Here is a 22,738-nt window from a genome sequence, read left to right on the forward strand (position 1 = left end):
GAGGGAGGGGTTTTTGTTTTTTTACAGTATTTAGTAACAGCCACACCAGGAGAGACATCAGAAGCCCAAAAGAAGAGAAAGCCTAGCAGAGACTAGGCAAGCATGCTCTTGAGCACCCAGGCAAGATCAACAGGATAGAGAGACCTGTTTCTCCAAGGGTGTTGAGCACCCAATAGCCATAATGATGTCAGTGGGAAGTGTGGGTGCTCCGCACCTCTGGAAACAAGGCCATGCTATCTAACTGGCATGTTGTAAAGCCTGCCCACCTGGCAAACCAGCCCACTTGTTCAAGCCCTGCTGGTGCTGGATAAGCCTGTGTAGCAGAAGCAGGGATAATGAGGTTTTCCATCTTGGAGAGGCTGCTGTTGATCAAGAAGGGTTCCTCCCTTGAATCCTGAAGGAACAGCGCAACCCGCCTGAATCTAGCAAAACAGAGGCCTGTGGAAAGATGTTCTTCGTTGAGAATAGCAAACTCCATTATTCTGACCTCTTTAGAGGAGTATGGTAATTGGCGCTTTACTAAGGTAGAGGGGAATCAACAGGAGCAGATAAGGAGATTCTGTCTGATCACATCTGAACTGATAGAGGGAGGGAGGAGAGAAATAAAACTGGAATCAAGCAAGTCTTCCAGGTCATTCAATCAGAGCTTGCAAAAGGACTGAGATGAATCACACAGCATGCTCTTCTCCCCCGCCTCCTTAAGTGTGTTATGACAACAGTCTGGCCCCCCAATAAGCACCCCCTGGGGAGCTACAAATCAGAGTGCAAGAAAAAAAGAACAAAGTTGCAAGCTGTCCACTGGCAGAACTTTGCATTCCATTCCAGCAGCCCCTGCTTCTCTGAAAACAAGGGCTCAAAGAAAAGCCTACAAGGTCTGGGGCATATTCATAGATCTGAGAAGAGGAGCAAAACAAACCAGATGAAATAGGAGCAGGCAGGCAAGGGCAACATGATGACCCAGTCGTTGCTGACTTATCAAGCTGCAGAATGCCTTTCAATGACCACTCCAGCAAGCCACATCAACCATTCCATAGGCAAGCGTGGCTGCCTCCTACATGTGACTGGAATGGAGGTCATCAATGGTAGGAAACTGGCACCATTCAGTAATAAGAGAGCGCTGCCATCTCAGAACAGCCCATGGAGGTCGGTTACTTCCAGGCTCACTGATCAAGATGGGTCAGACCCCCGTGAATCTCCCCCTCTCTCCAAACAGAGTGAAAGGAGCCGGCTGCAGTCACTGTGACTGTACACATGCCACTCCCTCAGGCTCTGCGACTTCTGGGGCATCCGCTGAAGCTCAGAGAGAGATGTGACCTCACCAGTGCTTCCTCTACCATATGCAGAGTGTCAGCAAAGAGCATCCAGCAAACAGAACAGCTCCTGGGGAATTAGTAGTGAATGAGGATCGGGGAGGGAGGGGCCACCATGCTACCAAGCGCCACAAACGGAGCATAAAAGGTGATTGCAGGCTGAACAAGGACAGTAGGACATGGCAGGGGCTTGGACTAGATGACCCTTGTGGTCTCCTCTTAACCCTATGGTTCTATGATTTTTATTCTGCGAGCTCTCCATGTGGTAGCAGCAGCAAGAAGTGGGTGCCAAAATTGGAGGTGCAAAGGATTCAATGTTCCCTGTGCAGCTGATGCAAATGAGCAATAGAAACCCACCCAGTTATGAAAAATTCTCCAAAGCACGATTTAAATCAAATATTTCCCCCACCCTCCTCCAAAAACATCACGTGAAAACACATAGGCAACACTGACCGCCCCAAATCAAACACACATTCATGTAAACAGCTCTACACAGGTATTCCGCAGACCACGATTCTGAGGACGACACACTGGGAAGGAGTCTAGATTCGGAAAGGGATCGGGGGTTCTGCATCAAAATTGAAATAAAACCATTACCCTGAGAAACAACAGTGATGGTATCAAATGACAAAGCAGGAAAGTTATTACTTATGTGTATTGCAGCAGCACTGACAGGCCCCTGATATATAAAACAGTCCCTGCTACGATTGAAACAGGCAAGAAACAGTAGGATGACAAAGAGCAGTGACATGACTCACCCAAGGTGGGTAACTCAGCAGGTCCATGGCACAGCCTGGAATAGAATCAGGTCACCTGACTCCCATGCCCTATCCACAGGGCCATGCTGCTTCAAGAAAAAGAGCTTTGGCCGTGAAGGGACACGACTCCTCCACCTCCCGATTCAAAGTAACGGACTCAGAAACACAGAGCCATGAGCAATGCAGACTGGAACAAGGGGGCAGCGATTCTGCTAGGTTATTCAAACATGGCCTTTCTGACTCCAGTCAACACGCGAAGCACGCCAATCATACCACCACAGAATATTTACTGTAAAGCAAATCTCAGGAATCTGGGAATCCGCTCCTGACCCCTCATTCACCCACCAACAACCTGAAGCCACAGACAAGTGATTTAGCTACCACAGTAATTTGTTGCTTGGCATTTGGGGGTGGGGGGTTATTAACCCCTGTCCCCCCATCCTGTCTTCATTGTCTTTCATCAGAGTAGTACATGTTAGAAGACCAAAAAGCTGGTAATAGATAACTAACAAAGGTGCCCAGTTTGAGCCAAACAAATCCCTTCACCAGTGATGGAGAGACACAAAGGATCTAGTGAGATCTAGTGATAGCTCCTAGCCAGAAGGGGGAGTGTTGAGTAACGGGATCAAATCCAGCTTGGGTTCAACTCTACTAAAGTCACTGGAATTGAATCTGCTTGTGTCAAGTCTGAACTTGGCTCTTAAAATCACATACATTCAAGATGGGAAGCACCTATTGCATCAGCTAGTCTGTCCCTTGCTGGGCAGGTCCTGCATGCCACACTGTATTTTGACTTTGTCTGGACTAGAGTGTCTCCAGGGACAGGAAGATGCTTCTACCGCTTCACTGGGTCAGGCACCCAGTGACATTCAGAGCAGCGTAAGTGCAAGCGGACTACTGTTTTTAGGCCAAATGCAGATCTGGTGCTGTGCCTTTGATGGAGTTGCAGATGCTCACACCAGGTCTGAATTTGGGCCTCTCCCTACCACCAACAGGGTATATTCCTCTACCCCCTCCCAGTTTTGGGCAGCTTGTAAGTGTGCCAGTTGCAGAAAGCAGCATGTGTCATTTGTGAACCATTTCCAGTACAGAGCAGGTGCTTTACTGAGTGAGGAATCTATTTGGAAGCTCTGACAGCTTTTCAGAGCACTTGCCCATCTGTAATATACGTTTAATTAACAGCAAAGTACATACCTTCACCTCCTATGGGGAGGACTGAAAGCCACCCACCAAGAATAAAGCCAGAGAGATGAGAAACAAAAAGCAAACAACTGACTCCAGCAGCCTTAGACACTTGGGAAATGGCCTAGAGGAGCAAACGCCACAGATGGGCATGCATCAAGTAGGCAAGACCTACCATGTAGCCATTCCACCCCATGGAAAGGGAGTGAAATCTACACACCTTGCTGTGGCTGCATTCAGACCCTCTGTCCTTCACCCTATGGAACTGGGACTGAAAGGAAGGGAGATTGGACTGGGTGCAACACCCAGTCAATCATTTAGGGATCATGACACTTAACTAAAAAGCTGGATATATTTTTCCCTCTTCTGGCTCAGGCTTTAAGAGAGAATCATCTTGGGCTGGTCTACGGACTGAGCAGAAGGCCTCAGAAGAAGCTCAGATACACATCCCCACCTAGCTTCCAGCCAGTCATTAATTTCTTACACAAACTGCGTGTCTTGCAATCAGGAGGACTTAGAGCAGTAGATTAACGTACTGTACAGGCCAATTCATTCCCCCTCAAGTCACTGAAATGTCAGGGCTGATCGGAAACAAATCCAAGGGGTGACCTGATCATCAGCCACGGAAACATTGTGAATGCCACAAGAGGACCAATGGGACGCCGCCATTTCTCACAACACGGAGCAGCAGCAAGATACCCAGCATTTTGCTGGGCCTGCTTCTGCTCTGGCACCAAGTGGGGCAGCGGTTTCGTTCCAATGGGGTCGCTCTGGGTCTACATCAAGGCGAGAGCTGAACCTGTCCCACCACTGTTGAAGTGTTCCCGTGCTCCATGTACTGTAACCACCCTCTACACACCCCGTGGCACCTCTATCCCACCATCCATCCCTGCCCATCAGTCAACGATGAGCAGTACCAAGCCTTTCTAACTCCTGGGATCCGCTTTCAGGTCTGCCACATTGGTTATCATAGCGTGACTGGCTCGATCTAGAAGTGAGAGGGAGAGGAGCGGCAAAGTTTCTTCATTGGCTCTTATCAGGCACTCACCGGCCTAGCAAGCTTTGGTAAGCTCAGCACAGGCGGAAAGGCCCACCAGTGCTATTTCTCCCAAGCCCACAGCTCAGAACGAACACCACGTACCTGATCGTACCCCAAAGATACACCGCTGGCGGCGGCAGGAGTTCTACAGACACCAGCACAGCCTTGGCACAGGACGCAGCCAGGAGCCAGGGTCTGGTGGGGCAGAAGCAGCAGCCCGGGAGGTCAGGGAAAGCAGAAGATGGAGCCTGGCCCCACACACTCCTCTTTTAACAGCCAGAAACTCTCCCCACCCCGGCCCCCTCCTGCAGGCAGGATGGAGGAGTCAGAAAAGCCAGTCGCACAATTATTCCTCCCCCCTGCACCTTGACCCAACCCCCTCCCCCGTCTGTTTCCAAAGGGCTCTCCAGCAAGCGTGAGGCAATGGCACCGTCGGTGGAAACAGTCAGTCGGTCGGTCGGTCTCTCCCCCCCGCCGCCCCAACACACAGCCGCCCCAGAGAGGCAGAACACAGCTGTGCCCTGATGGAGGAAGGAACCTGGATCCAGACACTGGCATGAACGAGTTGCCAAGCTCCCTCCTTTGCCGCCCCTGCCCCCGGCCCCCCGTCCCCGGGGGAGCGCTCCCAGCCCCCCGCTGACCTGGCCAAACTTGCTACAAAGTTTCTGCCGAGAGGAAGCGCCTCTGCCTCCTCTGCTGCTGCCGCTCAGCCCCGCTCGCTCGCGGCGTCTCCTTGGCCGGGCTTTCAGTTTCTACTAACAGGCAGCCCGGCCGGGCACAAAGGATCGTGGGAATCGTAGTCCTCGCCTCTCCCCCGTCCCTCGCACGGGGCCTGCCGGCAGGCTAGGAGTGCAGACCCCACGCGGCCTTCTGCCCTTTCCACCCGTGCTGGGAGAGCGGGGCGCGGCGGGGCGGGGCGACCCAGCGCTTCGCTTCCAGTCCTGCAGCTCCAGCTGCTGCTTGTTTGGGTGCCAAGGACGCAAAGTGGGCGGTAGGCGCCACCTCACGGCTCTTCACCGGGAAGATGCAGGCGGGTGCAGTAAATGCTCGTGCCAGGCTGGCTGCAGCCGCCTGCAGTAAAGTGCCCTGAACTTTGGGGGTAAAGGAAGGTGGGGGTTGGGTTTCTCCTTGCTGGGCCCGAGCTGCCAAGTTTCGATCGGGGGCAGGTCCAGCCCTGCCAGGGGAAGGCTCAGAGATGCACCTCTTCTGCATTCACTCTTAGGCAGCTTTTGCTTAGTTTTCCATTGCATCGTCTTCTTCCTCACCAAGGGCTTTTGCAGCCCCCCCAACACAGCGATTTTGCACATTCCCTCCCTTTCTGGGAGGCCTTACACAGCATCACAGCTCTAAGGCTCAGTTGTTTGCTTTCATCTCTGTGTCTGTGGTTGAGTTCATGTAGTTGGGGCTATTTCTGAGTTACTTGACTGTTTAATTGGGGACTCGTGTTTGGGGTCACTTCCTGCTTTCCTGGCACCATCAAATACTCACCGAAAGCCGCAGGAGTTTGCAGCATGAAAAGAACACAGGCTCTGTCTCTGGGTTCATTGTTAAGAGATTAGAATGACAGTCAGGAGAGCAGCAGTTTTGTTGTTCCATCAGTTGAGGGTAGCTTGTTTAAGCTGTATTTTGGTGGGGACAATAGAATTAAGTGCAGCCTACTGCCGTGTCAATTCTAAAGGCCCACAGAGCTACCCAGAACTCTTTGCAGCATTAGGGTTCAATTTATTAATGCTGCTGCTTGGGTAATCTGGGGGGGGGGGGGGGGGGGGTTGGATCCAGGGCTGTTAGATCTAAAAGCACCAGCTGTTACTACTTGAGCTAAATAGCCAGCTCCTGTAGCTTGAAGGTAGTAGCAGACTCATGAATCATAAATTGCTTCCATGGTCCAGCTGCTAGAGACAGTCAAAGTCATGATGTATTAGCCTGGGTTACCCATAAGTGCAAAGGGTCAAACTATGCTTTCATTTGCCCCTCTGTGAATTTTACTGGCACTTTTCGTATGAGATTGCTTCAGTGATCTTTGTTCTCTGTCCTCCTGTTACTGTGTGGCATGTTGTGCACCGATCACTTAAAGCAGTACTGACTCCTGTGAAGTTGAATTAATGCATTTCATGTGGTCTATGTAGGGGTTTGTTTTTTTTAAAATGACAATAGTCTCTGTTATACATGTATGGGTGCTCTCTTGGTAATCTGTTCACTGGAATGTTAAACTGAAACATGTGGTGGTGGTGGTGGTGCTGCCGCCCTGCAGAGCTATGGAGAGAATACTGCTGCCACATAAAGCCTTGTCCAGTTACCCTTTGTGATGGGGTGTGGATCACTGATGCACTAGCAAAATGTAATATTTCTCTTGAAAGGCTGGGCCTGGTCAATGCATTTTATTGTATGTTTTTCTTGACTGACAGATTTATGGTTTTGTGCTTCATCTAAAAAGCAGTCTGTGTCTGTCTGATAAACCTAGATGCTGCATCTGCAATCAAGGAATTAATTCAGAGACCATGCTCTTTTAAAATGAGGTGTCCAAAAGTCCTGGAAATAGGGGTGAGGGTGCATCTTAGGTCCTGTCTGGAGCCTCTTACCTCTGAAGCGGGGCAGTAGACTGGCTTCCATATTCTATGCTGTATTTACTAGACACAAGAGGCCTGAATCTATTACCAGCATAAATCAGGAGTAACTGCATTTGGGTCGATAGGGTGTCAGGGTGATTAGAATTAGGCTCCATGCATGCTGATGAAGGATAGGGAGATGGGTGTACCTTGTAACATGCTGCTGCCCCTCCTCTACTCATCATCCTTAATCAAGCTCCTCTCTCTTTCTCTGAGCCCTCTGTTATGTTTTTGCAGTTGAAAATGTGGTGGGCTGATGCCAGTGATGTTCCTAGGCTTTCTGCTTCCAACGGCGCCTGGCATTTTAGTGACATGTTGGTGAGTGACTAGGACTATATGGCATATTAGCCTTACGGATGGCAAAAAAATGAAGCCTCATCAAGGTGAAACCCTGCCAATAGCACAACACATCCTCTGTGTGAGAAATGAAGGTAAGATAGGAATGCATATTATGTGCTTCTGAGAAACTCCGTTCCGGCGGTAGGCTATGGGAGTTGAAACGCAGGCCCAAGCAAAGAGTGTAAAGCGTGCAATAAGAACAAGCCTTGGCCTTAGGGTTAATAAGAATTTGCCCCACTGCCGGTGTAACAAACCTGTTCCCCATGCAGTGAATCCATGTGCTGTCAACAAGAGACACAGTTGCTAGGTAAATCACACCCAGGCATGTGAGAAGAAGGGAACTAGAATGCTGGGCCATATGCTCCAAGAACACAGGTCTCCTGCACCCAAGGTAAAGGAGGTTAACTTTGCTAGGTAGTTGTAGCAGGTCTTTCATGAGCTCTAAAGGCACAAGTCTGCTTAGAGCCCGCTCAACATCCATTGGCCTCAAGGGCTACCGGACCAGCACCCACAGAAGTATTATTATAGGTACTTTGCTAGTGTGAAGGGGGCTTCTGATTAGATGATGTAATTGGAACTAGGGATCCTGGTTTCTATTTCCAGCTCTCATACTGACCTTCTGTGTAACCTTGGGCAAGCAACATAACCGCACTGTGCCTGTTTCCGCCTCTTAAACTGAGGATAATATGGCCAGAGTTTTCAGATCTGGATACATAAAGTTAGTTCTTAAATCTAACTCCATATTTAGGCATCTGAATAAAAAATTAACGAGGTGCTGAGCGCACCCAAATCCCACTGAAAATTTTCATTTAATTTGAAAATTTCTGGGTTTTTTCAACCAAATACCCCTAGTTTGAGGTTTTTTGTTTTTGTTTTTAAACAAACAAAAAATTATTTCAGTTTCACTTTCATTGAAAAATCAAAAAATTTTAAGAGGAATAAAAAAAAAAAATCCCCCTAAGTCTACTACAACACCAACTGGCATTTTCCAACCAGCTCCGATTAATGTGTGAATCTCGTTGGAATCTTTGACCGAAAGGTGCTCTCAAGGGTGGAACTGTTGTTGCTGTAGTATAGTCTAAAAGTACCTAGGGGTGGGTGACTGCAGCAAAAACCAATTTGTCAGTAAATATTCACATTTTGATATGAATTAGCATCTCTGATGTTCTCTTTCGATGAATATCTATCTGTAGGACTAGGTTTCATGATCACCAATGCTTCTCAGAAAACTCACTCTACACTCCTGTTTTCATACTCAGCTCCCTAGAGTAAGTCTTGCTTTTGCCTTCTGATATTGCTTTTTAAAGGGTCCATGTTGTAAATAAATTAGATTAGGATCAAGGATCCTGTGTCTCCAACAACTCATTTTCTCTACCAATGAAGAAATCAACTACAGGTGGAACCCATATTCTCCTGCCCCCTCAGAAGTTGTGATACGATTATTCTTATTGAGAGTTCAGGTTTAGTTGTGTCAAGCAGCTTTGAGAAAATGATCCTGCCCTCCTCACCACAGTACCCTGAAGAGATGTGACTGACATCTGTCACGTGTAGTTCATTCTCTCTTTCTCCCCAGCGAGAGAATTGTGCATGCAGGGAGTGTTTTTGTGGTGGTGGGTTTGTTTTTTTTAAATGTCCCCGCTGCTCTATGCTCGTGTTAGCAAAGGAGGTTGGACAATTGTGTCTGGCACTTGGAGAAGAAAATGGTGCGGTTTGTGATGGCCCCAAGTTCCTGCGGGAATTTATTCCACCATCTCAGACCGGCTCCTGAGCAAGCTGTGTCTTCCCAGACGAGCTTTGCCCTTATGATAGAAAGTTCCATTGTGCCTGCGGAGTGGAGCTGTCGACCTTCATCCCAGTATTTTAGGCTCTGTTAGATACTCCCGGCCCAGGGCAGTGAGCTCCTTAACAATAAGGACCGAGACCTTGAACTTGATTCTCTATTCTGTGGGAGGCTGGTGCAGATAGCGCAGGTCGGGTCTGATGTGCTCACCAGAGCCTGTGTGGTTGAGGAGACGTGCTGCGGCGTTCTGCACTAGCTGGAGTTTCCCAGTGATGAAGACTTCCTGGCCAGGTATATTGCATTGCTGTAGCCCAGATGGGAAGTGAAGAAGGTGTGTATAACTGAAGCTGGTCATCATCCACCAGCGTGGAATGGAGTCTCCTAGCCAAGCGGAGATAGCAGCACCCAAGAGTATCACTGTCTAGTATGTACGAGCGTAGCGTAGGTAAAGAATCCCAGAGCACTCAGGCTGTTATGGGTGCGCCGCTTCAACCAAAGGAGAACTCAATACTTGGTTCAACTCCAGTTTGCAGCGTGCCCCTGAGGAAAGCCAAAATGTGCAAAAGTGGCCACTGATTTTTGGGTGTCTCGATTTTGTGTGCCCAGCTTCAGACACCTTAGGCTCAAGTGTTAGATGTATTATCATCATCTGTACTGCAGTAGCACCTACTGCTCCACTAGGGGAGCAGGGTATATTGTGCTAGGCGCTGTACGTACTGTAAAGGTACTGAGCGCACACAGCTCCCCTTGACTTCAGCGGGAGTTGCAAATGTCTGAAAATCAGGGCTCTGTGGTATTTCGGATTGGGGGCACCCAAAATTTGGGCCAGTCAGAATCAGCGACCCGTACTGGAAAATGTTGGCCTTAGCCTTTCTGTGATGGAATTTCCCCTTCTGTAAAATACTATTTATAGGCTATGTATCGGGATGGTAGAAGGAGTCATTGGTAAAAATTTGTAAAACCTTTTTGAAAATGTAGGGCTGGCTAGCAGTAAGAGAGAAGGGAAAGATATCTGCCATGCCTCTCAGTTCCTTCCAAAACAAAGGCTTCAGGACAACGGTAGGTATTACGTGGAATGAATTTATAAGAAATGCGGAGATTCATCAGCGAATTCAACAACCCCTTTCTCTCCAAAGTTATCCAGAAAAGAAGATGGAAATATCAGGGACGTGTGTTAAGAATTAAACAAGAGTGTTTGATCTTGGACAGCTGGAGGAACATGCAAATGGGGCCAATCAAAGAATCCCTCCAAACAATTTTCAGAGAGGGGGGAAAAAGTATGGGACTTAACGACACAGAGGACAGGCAAAGAACGGCCCAGGATGAACAGAGATGGCAGAGCCTTGTTCAAGCTCAGAGCAATGATGATCGTGCAAGAAGTATTCAGATTCAGATGCACTCAGAGCTAACGAAGAGATGGGCAATCTAGTTGCTAAGCATGCTAGCCTGGGATTCATAGTCAAACCTTTGCTCTGCCACCGAGGTTCCTGTGGGACCTTGGGCAAGTCATATAGTCTTTATGCCTCAGTTCCCCTCCTATAAAATGGGGATAATAACACTTCCCTACCTCACAGGGGGTGTGGTGAGAGTAAACACTTTAAAAGATTGGATTCTGTGATAACAGGGGCCATATCAGTACCTGAGAGAGAAGTGATCAGTTCAACTCAAATTTGCTCTTCTGATCTGATTTCTGTTGCTCACAGAGACAATGAGAGCCCTATTTGTGTGAAGAACAGGGCAGTTATTCAAAACCTTGGGGCGGAGGAAATATTGGGTCAGGTTCTGATTCTCCATTATCTTTGGTGGCAATCACCCACCTTGGCCACTGGATGTCACCATTACACAGAAATAATGCTCATAGACAATTAGAGGCCAATTTCTGCCGTCTGTTCCATAGGCATGCCTGCTATTTGTGCATGGAAGGGCACTGACTTCAGAGTCAATGAAGCCAAATGGGAGTAACTGTAAACAGAATTTAGCAATGTAAGACAACTTTTTAAAACAGGCTGCAACCCAGCCTCAGCATTCATAGCTGTAGTTTTTATGTCCTGCATGTTTGCCCATGCAACCGGTAATTGTGTGCACTAAGCCAAGTGGCTAGATGTCCAACTCTCCAGTCAGCATGTGGAAATATTTGTGGGCAGAAAACTGGAAGCACAAATTTGGAGGCTTTGTTTGAAGATGTGGCCCATTGCCCTTTCAGAAATCTTCAAGATCTGGGCTTGGGGAAGCCAGTGAGAGATTGCCACAGTATGTGGGCTTGTGATTTTATACCCAGCTGCATGTTTGCATGTGCAATGACCCAGCTGTGCCCACAAATGCACATTTTGCGTGTTTAACATGGGAGATTATATTTGAAAACCTGGTTCCTAGGAATCCTCTCCCTTGCAAACAGCTAAGCTCGCAAATGGCAGCTTTGTATGTTTCAACCATTTCAAAGATGTATAAGTGTTGTGAACAGAATTGAGATTGCTGCTTTCCTAGTCAGTGACCTGGCTATAACCTTCGGCTTGGTTAGTTTGGCAGAAAGGGTGAGTGGGTGCATTGGATCACCAGTCTGCCTGGATTAAAAACTGTACAGTATTTCTAAGTGGGCCCACTTTTAAGTTACAGGAGAACACGACAGAAAATAGTTTGTTCCGTAGTCAAAACTAATGTGACTTGCCCAATTCCACCCAGTGGCAGATCCAGGAATAAACCCCTGAGCCCTACTAGTCCAGTGCTCCGTTCACTAGTCCGCACTGTTTCTCTGATTTCCGGTTTTTCCTTTGGCACAGAGGAAGGTGACAGGTTTGCATGATTTTTGGCACAAAACCCGGTGAAACTCAGCAGGTGGGAGTGGATTTCACCGAGGTTTCTGCTTCATTGGGGATGAGATAATGGAAGAGTACCCATGGGGCTCAAAAGCGAAGAAAATGTGTGCGCAAATCCTAAGAAGCAGACCCAATGAGTCTGGTGCTACTCTAAAAAACTACAAGCTATATCCCCAGCTGCTATAAATCGGCATAGTTTAATTAAACTCAATAGAGCTGTGCTGCTCTATCCTGGCTGAGTATCTGGCTCATAAAATAATTTGAGTGCTAATTAGAAATTTCTATCTGTTCTTTTACTTATATATTTTCAAGTGTCAATACACAGCAGCTGCTATTTCTTTGCCAACCTGCTGATATATTTGGGCCCATGATAGGAGCTGGTGGGGAAGCATTTGCTGATTGACTTAGCTGGAGACAGTGTAATCAGCAACCTGGCAGCAAACTGTGATGGCTGCTGAGCCATCCATCCTGCTGGAACTTCCTTGACTGCAACTGAGTGACATCCAGAGGGATTTCTGCCACCGGATGCTAGGGACAAGTTCCTTCCTGGTGTAAATCCAGTGACGTCTCTTGAATTACATCAGCAGGGAATCTGGACCATTTTACCCCCATTTGTATTTACCCTGGCTGAGTTGCACCCCTATTCTATTTGCTGTCATGTGCGTCTGAGGCTTGCTTTGCCTTAAAATGAATGAGTGCCCCAGATGTAGTCGAGTAGTGGACTATCCCCTTCTTCTCCCCTGTATTCTGGGCTGTGTTCCCCTTGTGTATGTTTCTTAAGTGATGCTGGTTAAATCGATTTGCCTCACTGTGTCCTACTTTTCTCCTCAATAAAATGGGGCTAATAAGAGTGACCCACCTTGGAAGGCTTAACTTGTTGATGTTTGTGGTGTGCTTTGAGATCCTGAGCTGAAAGGCGCCAGAGAAAGGCAAAGATTATTATCATTATTTATTTATTATTGTGTAGTGCATCCAACCCATTTTATTAAGAGCAAGGATGAGTATGCATTGAGAGGATACAGCACGGTCTGTGCCAAACTCATTGGTCTGCGGGTTTTTTCTCTCTCTTCTCCAGACTTTAGACTGCTATGGTTCAACTAATAGAAAGACGAGCTTAGTTCAAGACAGGTGGGTATGAGTAGAAAGGTCATCCAGCCTTCTGTTGGGGGGGGGGGGGGGGGACTGATATTTCCGGATCCTCTGGAGATGTGATAACACAATCCACCCTAGTCAAAGCACAGAACTAGAATGAAAAGGCAAACTTTCCTCCGTCTAGCTCTGAGCATTGCTCTCCTGGATGCATCAGGATGGTCCCAGGCTTCTTATTTTGCCTGCAGACTCATCCAGAAGCGTCCCATTGGTTGCGCTAGTCTGTGTCAGTCTCTATAACCCAGCTGTGGTCTATCCCCACGGGTATCTCAGGCATTGAATTTGGACCAAAGGGCACCAGCCTTTTTGGTGGGAGGGTGGCACGGATCATGTGAAAAGCTGCTGGCCTGGTGAAATACCTGAAGAGGCTTGATCCCAAAGGTCACAGGGTACCTAGCTATCAGCAGTGTACCTGATTATCCCCCCCACCCCACCTCTTCAAAGCCTCATCTGGTTGCATGAAAATGTACTTTTCTAGGGATAACAGGCAAATGTCCAGTGCTTTAAAGGCGTGTTTTGTTAAAGTTGTATCAGAGATTTTAGCCATTCACATCACTGGTCGTCTAAGAAGAATCCATTTCCAGGCTGCTTTTTCTTCCCCTTCAGTGGGCTGAAAAACTGTTCGGCAGCAGATTGGGCAAGAATAATTTCAAATGAGCTCCACATTATGGCCACGCTGCTAAAAGAGGATGCTATACTAGCAGTGGGATGTCTTCCTGCTAGCAAGAGGATGCGTGGGTTCGAGGGTTTGTCTCTCGGGCTGAGTTCCATTGTGTTCCTGTGTTTTTGCAGGTTTTATTTTAAATGCACGGGAGCAGGATCCTGAGAGAGCTTTTCTCCTTGTGGTAATAGTCATGGCTGCCATCTTGGCCAATAGCTCAGGGATTGACCAGGGGACCACACCAGCTAAAGTCTTGACTTGTTGCATTAAAGAGCCAGGCTCTGTAGCATGGGGCTGTATTAAATCACGTCCTCTGTAAGTCAGCTGCAGAGGACGACTCGTAACACACACTCAGCAGGACGGTGGAAATACATCAAGGAGACCAGGCCTTGTATTCTCTCAGTCCTGTAAATAGATCCCTCTAGTCAAAGGAAACACAAATACCAGGGCCCTCGGGATCTTGTGGAAGCCAGATGTGCCTTCCTGTCCTTCCCCCCCCACTCCTCTCCTGATTTCTTGCTCAGGAAAGGGCTGGTAACAGAAAGGAATGGGATGAAATTGATCCAGATAAAAACGCAGGGTGAATACCCTTGCCATGCAATCTAGTCTCCTGCAGGACATGGCAGAACTTGCATTGCTTGGGACATTTAAGACTCACTGACTGAGGCAAATGCTTCTGCGTTGGCAGAGGGGGGTGGATTGGATGGGGTAACCCAGGCAAAAGGGCTCTTTCGAGTCCAGCCTCCGTCGCTTCACTGATCCATTTTCCTTTGCCTCTGCCGAAGGGAATGGGAAAAAAATGTGGATACAGTTTTCTCTGTATAATTAGAACTGAAAACTACTAAACGGGACATTAAGCATTATGTGTTCCAGGCCACGAGTTTCCTATGGCGCTGATGAGCTCTCCACAAAAAGCCAAGTCAGCATTCCTCCAGCTTCCCCTGCCGGTTTTTTTTTTTTAAATAAAATTCACTTGACAAAATCTGTTTCCTTTTCCCCCTAAGTGTGTGGTGGGAAGGAAGGCCAATTGTCCTGGGGCCTCATCCAAAACCCAGTGAGAGCCAGGGAAAGACTCCCATTGATTCCATCAAGCTTTGGATCAGGCTGGGATTTTCAAGCCATGTCCAGGCCCCATTGAAATGCAGTGAGTTAGGTGAGCCAGCGGCTTGCGGGTGTGTTGGAGACAGAATGAGGGGTGGGGGGGTCTGCTGGTCCCATGGAGGTCAGTGGGAATTTTGCTGCTAACTTCAATGTTAGTAGGTTCAGTGCCCTACAAACAGGGAGACACACTGGGGCTGATTATCTGATTCACGTATGTGAACCGCTGCCCAGATGGTTCACACACACACACAACACTCACTTTGCACAAGGCTGGATGCACTCAGCTATGGCAGTTGTTCATTTAAAGTAAGTCAGAGATTGTGGTTTGGCAGGAAACTCTGTTGTTAAATGGTCTGTAGTAACTCAGCTGCCGCCACCAAGGTCAGCAATGTCAGGAAGGGTCCTGCTCAAACAGCCTCCCAGCCCTTTCTCACCATTCTAATTTTTAAACAAACCCTGGAAAGAACCAGTTGTTGCTATTTTGAAATCCTCCTCCTTCCCCCAACCTGGCCAACTTTTCTGTTGAACTGTGCCCAGATTTGCAGCTGGGCCGTTAAAGGATACACAGAGACAGCAGAAGCTGAGTAAGGCAGTTTTGCAGCAAAAATGCTTTTCCTTTGTTAAGCAAGGGACTCTTCTTTGGACTAAATGTTGTGACCAGGATGACAATTTGGACTCACATGTTGGACAGTTACACAGCTTTATTTTTTTAAACAGATAAATAAAACATATAGCGTGGAAATGAGTCAGAATTTGTGTAAAACAAATGCTGAATTCCACTGAAATAAACACACTGCCACCACCATCTAGGTTTTCTATGGCAGCACCCTCTAGACACCAACTGAGATCAGGGCCCCATTGTGCTAGGTGCTGCACACATAATGTAATAAGAGACAGTTGTTGCTCCAAAGAGCTTACGGTCTATGTAGACAAGACAAAGGAGTATGATTATCCCCATTTTACAAACTGAGTATGGTGGCACAGTCATGCAAGGAGTCTGTATGAGAGCCAGGAATTGAATCCAGAACTCCTGAGCCCCAGTCCAGGGCCTTCACCCCAAGACCACCCAGCTCAGCAGCTAACATTGCTCTAATAGTAATTATTCCTAATCTATGTGTCTTACAAAGACTGGGCCAAATCCTGAAATCCTCACTCAGGCAAGCAGGCTGCTGGCCTTTATAAGAAGTTTGCACGGGTAAAGAAGAGGGAGCTTTTATGGTTCTGAATCCAGCAGTTACAGTTGCTCCTGGGAGGGGTGCCCAGCTCCCTGTGTCCCTGTTGCATCCATGCCCAGAACCCTCTTAGCGCACACAGATCATTCTCCGGAGCTGCCTGCGCAGCTGGCGGTGCCCTGCCACGATTACCAGGGGGCTCACCCCCAAAGACAGCGAGGTGCAGAAATTAGCAACCTTAAGCAGGAGGGGTGCAGCAGGTGGGCTGGTGAAGCTGTGGTAGCTGGCTGCCAGCATGTTGGTCCCCCAGCAGGCCACAAACAGAACCACCAAGGCCAGTATGACCTCAGCAGCTCTCCGCTCTGAGGCAAACCTGGCCACCCCGTTCTCAGCCCCCATGGCTTTCACGTGTCCCCTCAGTCTGTGCAAGGTGCAAACGTTGGCGCCCAGCATCAGGACTAGGGACAGGGTTTCGTGGATGTCTAAGGAAGCTGTGGCATAGGCCAACCCGCTCTGCTGGGAAGGGAAAGCCCATATGCAACCCAGCAAAGACCTGGTCGTATTGTCACTAGCATAGAGGGAAAAGAGCTATTCCCAGCTGGGTGGCTGGAGTACACCAAGGCAGGAAGAGAGTCCAACACATTCACCATCCAGAGGGCAGATACAGCTATGGCTGCACCCCTGATCCCTCTGGCTTCCCTAGCCCCTAGGGGATGGTGCTTGTGGTATGGCAATGGGAGATGCTGAGGCAGGAAGTGGCCCAGGTGCTCATAGCTCTCAAGAGCACCCAGGTGAGCATGAAGACCCTGCAGCAAGCGGCCGACAAGGAGCACTTCAGCCCCAGGTCAGCTGTGAAGATCAGAGTGTTCTGCAGCGCTGTGAGAAGGAGGTTGATGACGGAGAGGTTGGCCAGGAGACGGTCCGAGGCAGCTGTGGCGCCATGCTTCGCAGTCTTGGCCAGGACCGCTAGGAGAACCAGGCTGTTGCCCAGCAGGCAGAGAAGGACCAGAGCACCATACAGAGTCACCAGCACCACGTTGCCCTGGGATAGTGCATCCAATGTCATTGCTCTGGCGTGCCCCAAAAGCCCAGTGAAAGCAGCATGAGGCAGGCCCGTTGTAGTCAAGTGCACACATCAGCAGTGCCCGTGCCAGCCCAGGGAAACCCACCTCCTCTCTCGTTCCCCAGAACAGAGGGACCTTGGGCAGTGGCCAGGCTGAGATTACCCCGTCACTGTGCCTGCAATCTGCTCTCCGCCTCTGGGATCAAGACACGGGCTTCACCTTCCACCCACGTTACCTGAGACTCCTGGCAAGGGACCGGCTGCATTGAGGTTTTTTTGATGTGGATACTATTTCTGGGAAATAGCCTGAGACACACATGGCCAAACTCATCACGCCTGGGCCACTGAAAAACCACGGCAAGGCAACAGCTTTTGGCCAGGACTGTCCTAGAGCAGATCCAGGACCGTGACCTAGATGTGAAAGGCTCTGATACCCTCCCACCAAGCCCATCTGCCAACCAGCCCCTCTCTGGGAGAGATTATGTGGGATTTAAGGAGCATCTCTTTGCTGTGTGGGAAATATATCTTCCTTCTCATTTATACAGAGAGCTAAATGCATCCCCAATGTAAGCTCTACGGAGGCTAGTTACACTGTGCGTAAATACCGGATATAACATACATGGCATATGTATACCCTGTATGATTTTAAGTGCGTTTCTCCTTCTAGGTTTCTGCCTGTATCCACAGCTAGGGACTATAGGGGTAACAAATGCATGTAGTTAAATCTGTCTAGAAGTCCCACAGTGAGAGGTTTACCTTCTCCCAGACTAAAATGAAGCACCATCCTCTCCCAGGCACAGGATGAGAACATCTGGTTTCTTCCACAGGAACAGGTGTTCCAGAGACTGTTTATGAATCACTTCTATTTAAGTTCACAAGCCATATTTCACTTCTGTTCACACACAGTGTACACAGACTCACTTAGCTGATGGTGCTTCGCTGTTTTGTTTTTGCAGCCCAGCGAGGGTGATAACAGACACTAGAGACAGCTTGGATCTTCACAGAGGCATTAGGTCAATTTGAATTCTCAGGAGGAGAAATGGAGAAGGAATTTAAATGCTCGCCAACAAATCTATGTGCAGAAGATGCTGGAGCAGAGACAGACATTGATCGGGTGAAGGAATCCAATAGGCGTGTGCCACCGGGTGATGGCTCGACCACCGGGGTGCAGATGCAGAGCTGTGCTTCTGCCTGGATTGTGGTTCAGTCAAGCTCATTCCTTCACTTTTAATTTCGTCTGGTGTCCTGTAGCAGTCAGAGGGCGCACTCTGGGTAAATCAGGTTGTTGGGCCGAGTCTCCCTGACCCGGCACCTGACATCGGTACAAAGTGAGCGTGACACACTTGGAATGGTAACAGTTTACATGCACTCGGCACTGGTGTAAGGGACTGTGTAAGAAGCAGGGCAATGGAGCATTATGTCCTGAGCATCGCCTATTTTACACAAAGGGCTGCGAGGCCTGGTTCATTAACGGTTACAAAGTGATTTGAGATGCTGAAATGGAAGGGCTGGAGAAAATACAGTGGGTGGTGGCTAACTTACGTGTCTCTGAGTGGGCAGACACGGCCAGTCAAATCTGAGGCTGGAGCCATCACCTGCCCCTCTGGGATGAGTTCCCACCCATTTGTTAACAGGCTCAGCGTCCCAGTAAAGTCTCTGTCTGGCAGCCTCCAAAGACATCACCTCCCCAAAGAGCGAAGTCGGGCCCTGCTCTCAATCCTGTTGCTGGCTCAGTAGAACTTGCTGTCGGGAGCTGGGGGACGCCATCACGTCCATCTGTGCCTGAGCCAGCAAGGAAGGAGGGGGCCAATGAGTCGCTGCTATGTACAAGCTGGCGTGTGGAGGAGTCAGGCTGGGGGCATGGAGTGGTAGCTCCGAGATGAACAGACCACAGGACAAGTTACAACCCAAATCAGGCTTGCCATGCTGAGCATTAGCTGCTGTAAGGTGCTGCCAAAGGTGTTTCCTACCCACATCTCCTTTCCCCACCCCTTTCTGTGCCTGCCAGCATGCGTCACAGCTTACACAGACACGGAAGTGAGAGAACAGCTGAGCAGGAGACAGGGCCCCATGTGGCCCCTTGAAGAAGTCACTGGATGGTCAGATTAGCACATGGGGACCAGGGCTGGGGTTCTCAAGCAGCCCATGGGAGTCCGATGTTCAACTCCCAAGGTGATCCGGCCAACTGGCTCCCTTAGGATGTGTCTACACTACAGCAGCGTAGCGACTGTAGCCCATGTAGTGTAGACACTTCCTCTAGTGACGGGGGGCGTTTCTCTCATCGCTGTGGTAAGTCTGCCCCCTCATGAGGCGGTAGCTAGGTTGATGGAAAAATTCTTCCTGTGAACTAGCACTGTCTTCACCAGGGCATAGACTGGCTTAACGTCTCTCAGGGGTGTGAAAAAATTCACACACCCCTTAGCAACACAGCTAGCTCAGCCTGAGTTTTATGTGTCGCCCCCGCTTCCGTCTCCATTCACAATCCTGGCCTCAATGCATCCAGGACCTGCTCCTGCATCTCTTCCTCACATGAGAAACCCCCGACCGCCCCCAGCCCTGGGTGAATTTCTCCAGGCTGTGCTGTGCAGGAGGTCAGACAAGATGGCCACATCTTGGTCCCTTCCGGCTTATCACCTGTGACTACTGAGGATCACCCGACCCCCCAGACAGGAGCCTTCGGGCTAGCCACCCAAGCTCAGGCCCTGGGTGTGTGCAGGTGAGCTCCAGAGCCAGAGCTGCCCACCAAGCCACAACATCCACGCGGCTATGTTTAATGCGCTAGCATGGTGAATCCATCTAGTGTGGGTCTGTCTGCCCAGGCCTGGAGACTCACTCCCAGCGACTCTGTAGACAAACCTTACAAGTCTCTGCCCATATGTCCTGGCTGAAAGTGCCTCCCTAGCCCCGTGAAGCGGCGGTCACTGGAATTCTTTGCATGGCAGCATTGGTACGCTCCAGGTACCAATGATGTCCAATTTTTTCCTCAAATCCCAGGAATGTAGATTCCACATAGATAACGGGCCTAAGTGACTTAGATAATGGGCCTTAGTGACAGATCATTATTGGCTACCTCGGATCCACTCACCTGCGTGATAGGGCGCTGGAGCCTCCAAAGAAAAGCAAAGGCGCCCCTGGTTCAATATTCACCATCCTTCCGTCCAGTTCCTCCCTTCCCTGGTCTGCTCGCTTGTTTGTGTTCATTAGAGCTTTTGCTGACTCTGCTAGTTTTCCGCTCATTTCAGCTGCTCATCAGATGCTTAGCAACTAAACAAGCATTTATACAACCCACTGATTCCCAGAATGGCGACAGTGGGGCCTTTAAAGGCCTGTGAATCCAGATTGGCCCTCCTGCCGTGCTAGAATGAGACCGAGCAGACCTGCAAAGAATTGCGTTGTGTTTCTGTAGCACCGGGAGGAGGCTATCAAAAGCCAAGAGGCTGGCGACAATCCTGCTGGGAAGCGTTGGCCTGTTCCTGCCGAGCAGGGGCCTGTGAGACGTCGATGCATCAATTCCCACCTGTCTCTGGGTATCCGAGGTGCCCGTCTAATATGCTTTGCACCTCTCCGCTGGTGATCTTGGAGAAGTTATAATCCCGCAATCCCTCCCCTGAAGCAGACCTGGGTATTGCACCTCCTTTACCCCTGGATAGGTGCGGAGGCACAGAGAGGGGCAGCAATGCAGTACATCTGGAACAACAGAGGGCAAAACCAGGGCTGGAACCCAAGCATTTTGGCTCCCGTTGCCCTGTTTTAAAGGCTAGCTCATGCTGCTGACTCATGAATGTTGGCATGGGAAGTGGAGTCTTGTCTCACTAGGGCACTGCTCTGACCCCCAGTGCTCACAGCCTTGTCTTTGCAAGAGGGATTTGCTTCTGAGGCATTTCAGCAGCCTGCTTTATGCACATTTATCCTGACGGCAAGCCCCCCCTTTGAAGACCAGACCGCGGTATAGATCCCTGATTCCAGGCCTTTTGTTCTCCCCTTCATCTCAATGTGGCGTGGTGGGATGACAGGCTGAGGAAGGTTTAGGGAAGATCATGTTTATTCTGCAATGTCAGTGTGATGTCATAATGCTTTTGCCCTGCAGCAATGGAGAGGACAGCTGACTGGACCACACTATTACCATCTGTCCAGCCTTAAAGATGATCTGCACAAGAAAAAGAAACTGGGCTTATGCCCCTTTTTGGCTTCTCTTTGATAGAGAGAGATTGGCTGAAAGGATTTTTCCTAATCGTTCTTACATTAGGAATATTAGGTCTCATTTCTGCACTTCTTGCTGGAGGACTCCACGGAGGACTGGAGAACTAGTAGGCTTATGACACGGCAAGAAGTGAGAGGCTGAAACCTGAGCAGTTCTTGTAGAATATTGGATATTCTAGTTCTTCTAGGATATTGGGGTCTAGCACAGTCTGTTAGGCCAGGATATGTCAAAAGAAGGAGTGTCCTTACCTGGATTAGTAGCTTGAATGCAACCCTATGCTCCCCTGGAGTTCAAAGCCAAGTTGCCATGTCTTCACTTCTAGTTTAAGCTGAGTTAGGTCATTTTAGTGAAGAGCACACCTGTTTGTTCATGTATGAAGACATACTCGTAGCTTCATTGATGTTTTTGCTGACTCTCTAGCCCTCCAGCATCCTCTGCATCTTTGCCCCTCGCATCATTGTGTCCGTCAGGGGGAATTTTCAAGCATTCCAGCTCATTCTGCTAATGGCCTGAGCTCCGACTGCCAATCACCAAATCCACTCCTTGCGATTCAGCGCCGCTCTGAGTAAAACGGCTCAGGCTCCACTTATTTCTGAAGGCAGACAGTTGAATGACAGCTTGGCTAGTGCAAAGGCTGATGTGGGTGTGGGGTTGCCCCCTCCGTGAGTTACACTTGACCTTACCAAAGCCCTGCTACTTAGCACAGCTTTACTGCAGCCATGCGAACACTTCTCTCGCTAATGGCTTCGTTTGTGTTAGCAAAGCGGTAAGGCCATGTTAGCTGGCTTCATGGACGGTAGCTCTTGGTAATCACACGGCTTACGCAAGCATCAGCCATGAATTATACCAGGACTTACCCTCCCTCTTCGCTTTCCCCAAAAGTCAGCACGATCCCCTTGCTTGCAAAGGATCATGGGATCATCCTGCTGGGCCTGATGCAAACTGGGTTGTGTTACCATATGCTGCTGTCACCCTGCTACCCAGTGGCTCTCAGCTCTGGCATCAAACTGAGACAAAGCCTTGTTGTTGAACCATGGACGAAGTCACCGGCACAGGTCCGATTCTGGAGGTTTTGTGACTAAATCGTGGACATATCACAGGTGTGGGCCCGGTCCTACAGTCAGTGCCGGGGGTTTGCAGAGCCTGAGAGGCTGGCAACAATCCTGCTGGGAAGCGTTGGCCTGTTCCTGCCGAGCAGGGGCCTGTGAGACGTCGGTGCATCGATTCCCACCTGTCTCTGGGTATCCGAGGTGCTCAGAGGACGCGGGGAGCAGAACTGAGGGTGGCGCTGTGGTGGGAGCCTGCTTTTCCCCACCCAGCCAGGATCTCTCGGGGAAACGTCTGCTCCCCTCAGAAGGGCACATGAGGAACCACGGCGCAGCCTGCTTCCCTGCAGGTGGATTTTTAATGTGGGGTAGATGCTATGTCAGGGCTGTGTTTCCCCTTGTTTTTCTTGGTCCCGATGAGATCTGCTTGGCTCGGCCTCTCTGCGCGCCTCTGCAGGGGGAACATAGAGACAACGGGGCTTGTGTGTGTGCTTGTTGACAGGCAAACAGCGCCTGCT

General features: G+C 49.4%; 1 protein-coding gene across 5 annotated transcripts in view; it reads right to left on the minus strand.

Moving 5' to 3' along the window:
- Positions 1–5,893, minus strand: part of MIB2 (MIB E3 ubiquitin protein ligase 2) — a 104,749-nt gene extending 98,856 nt beyond the window's left edge. For 3 of the 5 annotated variants that reach the window (XM_067567218.1, XM_067567210.1, XM_067567220.1), the window contains exon 1: positions 4,931–5,893. The gene's annotated coding sequence lies outside the window, so the exon portion shown is untranslated. Of the gene's footprint in view, positions 1–4,391; positions 4,485–4,930 lie in introns of all 5 variants that reach the window. The other 2 variants (XM_067567211.1, XM_067567221.1) reach the window with 2 other exon arrangements.
- Between the last annotated feature and the right edge of the window lie 16,845 nt (positions 5,894–22,738).

The sequence above is a fragment of the Emydura macquarii genome, unplaced genomic scaffold, assembly GCF_026122565.2.
Source record: "Emydura macquarii macquarii isolate MOO-44397 ecotype Brisbane River unplaced genomic scaffold, CSIRO-AGI_Emac_v2 contig_2768, whole genome shotgun sequence".
Lineage (NCBI taxonomy): Eukaryota > Metazoa > Chordata > Testudines > Chelidae > Emydura > Emydura macquarii.